At 35.3% G+C, this 6,835-nt stretch overlaps 1 pseudogene; it reads left to right on the plus strand.

The window, feature by feature from the left end:
• Positions 1–2,350: 2,350 nt before the first annotated feature.
• LOC112403368 (olfactory receptor 10R2-like) lies at positions 2,351–4,932 on the plus strand (annotated as a pseudogene).
• Positions 4,933–6,835: the final 1,903 nt, after the last annotated feature.

A 6,835-nucleotide genomic window follows, 5' to 3' on the forward strand; every position in this document is an offset into this window, starting at 1 on the left:
GTATTTTTACTTAGGAGGAACATGATGGTGCAAAGGGGACCAAACTGCTGTAAAGTGAACTGAAACCATTATTAATTCATTAATGGACTATTTATTTATTCATCAAGACTTTATATTTCATATATTCCATATATTTAAATATTGGGTTATGTTTTGAGAATTCGCAGGGCATATGTTGTGGTATTTATCCTTGAGGCTGTCTGGTCTATCGGAGAGACAATCAGGAGACAATAATTTGGATGTAGCATGTTGAGTATTTTGATAAAGACACATGAAACAACCTTTAAATATATTAAGCTTTAAATATACTAGGAACAACAAATTCTTCCTAGACAGATTAGAGAAAGTTCAATAACTGGTGACTTTAAAAAGTGTGAAGAATGAGTGGATCACAGATGAAAGTTAGAGGCTATTTGAGGCTGACATTTCTCTCTCTCTCTCTCTCTCCAAGAAGTCTTGAAATACAAAGCCATATATAGAAAACTCTATGTATTTTAGTGCAAGTCCTGTGTGATTAAAATTTAGGTTGCAAATGTAGATAAGGGGTAAAATTAGTTGCCTTTTTAACCAACTTAAGAAACTGGCTTTACCTTATAAGTGATGAAGAGTTATTGAGCAAAATAATGAAAAATCAAATTGCTCTTTCCCCTTGTTGAAGAGGCAACTTAATTACCCTATATGTCCCTTTCTTTTTCCATCTTTTAATTTTCTCCAAGCTTTCTTTGAATGTGTAATATCCTCCTTTCCAAATTCAGAAAATAGCAATACCACTTGTTTGTCCGCACACCCGAAGGACTGTGGCAGCAGCCTCCCTATGGCTCTTTTATAAAAGGTATAATGACTTGAAATGGTCTGTAGGGCCTTTATTTTCTTTCCTGCTTATGTCTGCATGTCCAAATCCAAAATATTCTCCCCAGCTTATTTCAACTGCTATCTCTCTGCCATGCAGCTGTCTCAGATCCCAGAATCTGTAAGTAACAAATCTTTCTCCGTATAGAATTCCCATATTCCTTTTATGACCCTTCATGTTCTATTTTGTGTAAAGGTCTTATCTCCAGTAGACTATAAGCTACTTGTAACCAGGGTCTTTGCCATTTCATCTTTTATTTACCCACAGTACTTAGCATAGTGCCTGGCATGTAACAGAAACTCCACAAATATTTGTCAACGAATAAATCAATAGCTATTTCCAAAAAACACTATCTGCTATTTACCAAATATTTTATGCAGCATTCCAGACTGGGTTAAGTACAGTCAACGTTTTCCATAGTTAATTTATTCTGCAACTTCAGTTCCCACATAAGTTCTGTGGATAAGTTTGAAAAAGTAGATGACATATTACAGGGGTTTGCAGGGGAGGGTCAGGGAATAGCCATTGAGTAATGTGGCCTTTCTTTTCAGAAACTCCATCTTTCTTTGGGTAACTAGTCACTGTCCTTTCCAAGGATGACCCTATAAAAGAGAAAATATTCAAAGAAAGGAGACCAGGAAGTTGGAAATGTAGAGAAGATCTCCCAGGAGGAATAATAGGGGAGTCTTTGTTCTGGTCAAAAGCACAGGGTATACTTCTTATTTATAAAGTTTAGAGATAAGGCAATTCAAAGATATCAAAAGTCCCATTTCAAAATTTTACTAAAACTTTGTCTAAGCAAAAGATCAAACAATAATAGAAATTGTATTATTTGTAAAGTACTTTAAGACCAACAGTAAAGTGCTATTAAAATTTTAAAAGTGTGAGATAATGGAGAAAACCATTTGATAATCAGAAAAGAAAATGAAAATGCAGCACTTTTTTTCTTCCAGTTTTACTGAGATATAACTAACATGCAACACTATGTAAGTTTAAGGTATACAGCATACTGATCTGATTTACATGCATCATGAAATGATTATCACAGTAAGTTTAGTGAATACCCATCATCTCATATAGGTACAAAATTAAAGAAATAATAAAATAATAAAAAAATTAAATAGAGGAAAGTATTAATAATTATATTTTTTCTTGTGATGAGAACTCTTAGGATTTACTCTCTTAATAACCTTCATATATAACATACAGCAGTTAATTATATTTTTTGGGGATGACAACAATTTTTAATGGATCATTTGTCTTTGCATTTAGAAAATAATGTTATAGAGATTTTTCATCACAAAATGTCAAAGCAGAAGGTTAATATTATATGCTAGATTAATATCAAGGGAAAAAGTTTAGAAAATCCCTGAAATCAAATGCCATCTACCCAGGAGTCTTGAAATAATTCAGAAGAGAAACTGGGGTCATTGGTCACTTTGGTTCTTCAACAAGTTTTCAAGTACTTGGTATATACTAGACACTATGTTATGTGCAGGGATGCAGTTTCTGTCTCTGGTGAGTTACAATTTGTGTAGTCAAAGATAAACTTATAATACTAAGGCCAAAGCAAATAAGATTCTAATGATTGCTAAGGAAACCCAGATAAAGTGATAAAGCACAATTAAGAAGCTGTAGGAACAACAATGTACACATGTTATTTTAACTGATAATTTAAAGATAGTCACACAATTAAAAGAAGAATAAAATGAAAACAAACATGAGTATGGACTATTTCCAGATGTAGGGGGTAGTATGAAAAAGGACATGATTGTTCAAATTTTCTCAATGCTAAAGTGCATGTGAAGAGATATACAGTGGAAGCTATGAGTGGAAAGTTACTTTTCAGACAAGAATGAAAGTCAGAATATAGCTGGTTTAACTTTATAGATAATTGAAGGCCATTTAGTTTTGTTAATAGGATAGAATTTGCCCTATAGAAAGACAACTTTACTGCTGTAGTGAACTGTGGCTTAGAGTAGGAAGAGATAGAATCCTAGGAGTCCATTCATAATGCTCTTGTAATAATCCAGGTAAGAGCTAATTTCTGGAAGAACAGAAGAAATGGATTCTAGAACTATTACAGAAAAAAATTGGATTGTATGTGGAGGATGAGAATTATCATGTGTTTAAACATGCCTCAGAAATTTACAGCTTGGATGACTAAGATGTTTTAGAAACTTTTTATTGATATACAGAATCCAGGTAAAGGAAAAGATTTGGGTTGGAGCTTGGAGAGGATAAGAATGTTTTAATTAAAAATATGTAATCTAGTACCAACAGTAAGAACTGTGTCAGAGGCCTCAGGGAAAGTATCTGAGCATCACTGATCAGGAATTCAGAGACAGATACTGGAGCGACAGTCTGTTGGGTCTCCAATTCAGGTATATCAAGGATAAGATACATAACCAAGTGGAAAAACAGTGAATGCTGAAGGAAAACTAATTAATTTTAGCCACAAATTTTCTGCAAAGGGAAATCAGGCCTGGTGTCCTAGAAGAGTCTGTAGAATATTCATAACACTAGTTCTAGGCCAAATTAATTTTAATGAATGACTGCATTAAAATTGTAGTCAATTTTAATGTGATATATAATTAGTAAAAAAAAGAGAATTCTGTTCTTTAAGGACAAGCAACACAAAGACAAATCAATGGTTATTGACCTAGATGAAGAAAGTATTAAAAGCAGGTGGAACATAGATCTTCAGACGTTGGTGGTATTGCTTGTGAAATATATGTATCAGTAATGTGGATGAAACTATGACCACTTAAAATCATAATTAATGTAGAGAAAGGCTTTTTTGAGGATTAGATTACCAAAAAATTAAGCAGAGACTATATAAGTCTGCAAGGAAGGGGCCTGAAGAACAGGCTTTCTTTGAGCAAATGTCTGTACATTTCATGTGAACACTTGTCCCCAAATTCAGTGCTAAAATCATTGGCAGAAAAATAGCACTGTGGGTGCATATTAATTTAGGATACATTTTGCTTAGTTTACAATCCTTTTTTTTCTCCCATGCCTGTTGTTTCTCTTTCATACGAGACTGGCTACTTTATGAAGGGTAAATTCCCTTGACTTCTCACTTCTAAAGGTCTCTGGAATTGATCATATTGACTTTATTCCGTGGGATCAACTCTCCACGGCCAATTCCTCCTGTTACCGAATTCCTCCTGCTGGGTTTTTCCAGCCTTGGGGAATTGCAGCTTGTCCTCTTTGTGGTCTTTCTCTGCTTCTATTTGATCATCTTGAGTGGAAACATTACAATCATCTCAATCATCTGCTTGGATCACAGTCTCCACACACCCATGTACTTCTTTCTATGTGTCCTTTCTACCTCTGAGATCTTCTAAACAATTGTCATCCTGCCCAAGATGCTTATCAATCTGCTCTCCATACTCAGGACACTCTCCTTCGTGAGTTGTGCTTCAGAGATGTTCGTTTTCCTTGTTTTTTCTGTCACCAATTCCTTGCATCTGGGACTGATGGGCTATGACTGTCATGCTGCTGTCTGTCAGCCTTTGTACCACCCCATTCTCATGAGCTGGAGGGTTTGTGGGCACTTGGCAGTAACTTGTATTGTTAGTGGTTTCCTAATATCTCTATTGGGAACAACTTTGGTCTTTAGCCTCCCTTTCTGTGGCTCCAACATGGTCAAACACTATTTTTGTGATATTTCACCAGTCATCTATCTCGCCTATGCTGAAGCCTACATTAATGAACCTGTCATCTTCATTGGTGGGGTCTTGGGGCCTGTGCCCTTGATCTTCATCTGCATCTCCTATGAATTTATTGTCTCTACTATCCTGAAGATCTCATCAGCTGAAGGCAAGCAAAAAGCATTCTCCCCCTGTGCCTCTCATCTCATTGTAGTCATTGTCCACTACATCTTCCTTTGTGCTTCCTTTGTCTACCTGTGACCCTCAGCCAAATATACATCAGGCAAAGATAGGCTGGTGACAGTGACCTATACCATCCTCACCCCACTGTTGAACCCTATGGTATACAGCCTCAGGAACAAAGATGTACAGCTGGCCGTTCAGAAAATGATTGGAAAGACTGGGTTTTCTGTTAAGACTTTATAATTAAAACATTTTTTCAACAGTACACACAAATTTGAGTCATTTTTTCAACAGTACACACAAATTTGAGTCAATATGTATCTAATTGTTTAACTCATAAAAGTTTCTAGTCTATTCACCTGTATGACTGTGTGGCTTTGGATAAGTTGTTTGACACTGTGGGGATGTAATGTTCTCTTAAGTAAAGCACACATAGCAACATGTTTATCTCAAGGTTGTTGCAAAATTAAGGGAGATATCAGAGCATCTGTCACTAAAAGACAACTCTCCTACTTATCTTCTTCTTCAGAGATAGTTCACCAAAGGATCCTAACAACCATTATCTATTACCCTATGTTAGGCTTGTTAGCCCCAAATCTCTGGTTGTCCTCTTTGTTTAAGATTTTATCCAGCTGAAAATGAGGTGCTCAGGCCTGAATGTGGTGTGGATATAGGACTAAGACATGATGGGGGAAAAAACTTGCTGTACTAGCAATTAGAAGACTATTTAAGTCATGACTTTAAAAAAAAACTAAGGTTGTTCTTTAAATCTAAGTTTTAAATATAGAATATAGAGATAGTATAGTTTTTCCTTTTTTACCTCACATGGTTTTTGTTTGTATCTAATGGATAAGATGAAAGTAAGCATGAGTAAAATGCAAAGCTGGGCAGAACTCGAGACTCATATCAGTTAAGACTTTGTACATCTCTGCAAGGACCTTCTATTTCTTTCATATTCTCCAAAAATGATATTTATGGGTGTCTTTTCTGACCACTCATTTGAATCACTCCTTACATAACATAGAAGATATGCTACAGAACTTCATGAAAAAAATAATAACTATCCAGTCCCAATGCAGGCTGAAGATGTCTACATGGCTTTCCACACTGAATTTATTAAGAAGAGCAGCTCCCAGTTTCAAATTTCTCATCTTACTACCTAGTATAAGAGAGAGAAGGACTCTGTCTTCATGAAAATTAATTTGCTTAGAATTACAGCTATGGTCTTAGAACTAGTGTTTGATTCCTCTACAAACTCTTCTAGGACACCAGGCCTGATTTCCCTTTGCCGAAAATGTGTGGCTGGAATTATTTAGCTTTCCTTCAACGTTCCTTCAGTGGTCATCTTGTCCTACCATTCATCCGTACAGAAATTTCTTCATCAGTATTTCCAAGCCTGAACTGACTACCAGTAACTTCACAAAATGTACATTCTTGCTGTTATCATTTCTCACTACTATTTCCCCTCATTTAAGCTGATATTTCCCTCTTTGTGATCTTAGTACTGTCTGTCTCTTGTGTCATACAGTAGGTATAATTTTGGTTCACAGATGTTTAAGACAGTTACAATGATAATCTGATCCTTCCCCATTACTCAAGTGACTGGATTTCAGACATCTCACCTTCTTGTGTGCAGTCCTTTATACATGCTGCTGATTACCAATATTCTTTTTGTTTTATTAAATTAATTAATATATTTATTTTTGGTGGCACCACAGGAATGCGGGTATCTGTTCCTCCATCAGGGATCAAACCTACACCCCCTGCAGTGGAAGCACGGAGTTTTAACAAGTGGACTGCCAGGGGAGTCCCTTCAATGTTCTTTTTAAAGCTTAATGAATAAAACTGACATTCATATTTCATGTGTGACCTCCATTTTCAAGGTAAGATGCAACTGTATTCTCCCTTGAAATTTTACTTAGATTTTCAAATCAAAGTGTATAAAATAATCAATAAAGCTCTCATATTTTAAAATTACTACTTATATTTCTATTTTTGGCTCCCTGTTTTCAATTTTGGATTAGGTCTTTTTATATTATTTTTATTTACTAGTTAAATAATTAAGGCATTTTAAACATCTTTATTGGAGTATAATAGTTTTACAATGTTGTGTTAGTTTCTGCTGTATAACAAAGGGAATTAGCTA

This window comes from Neophocaena asiaeorientalis, unplaced genomic scaffold (genome assembly GCF_003031525.2).
Source record: "Neophocaena asiaeorientalis asiaeorientalis breed wild unplaced genomic scaffold, Neophocaena_asiaeorientalis_V1.1 scaffold315, whole genome shotgun sequence".
In the NCBI taxonomy this organism is placed as follows: domain Eukaryota; kingdom Metazoa; phylum Chordata; class Mammalia; order Artiodactyla; family Phocoenidae; genus Neophocaena; species Neophocaena asiaeorientalis.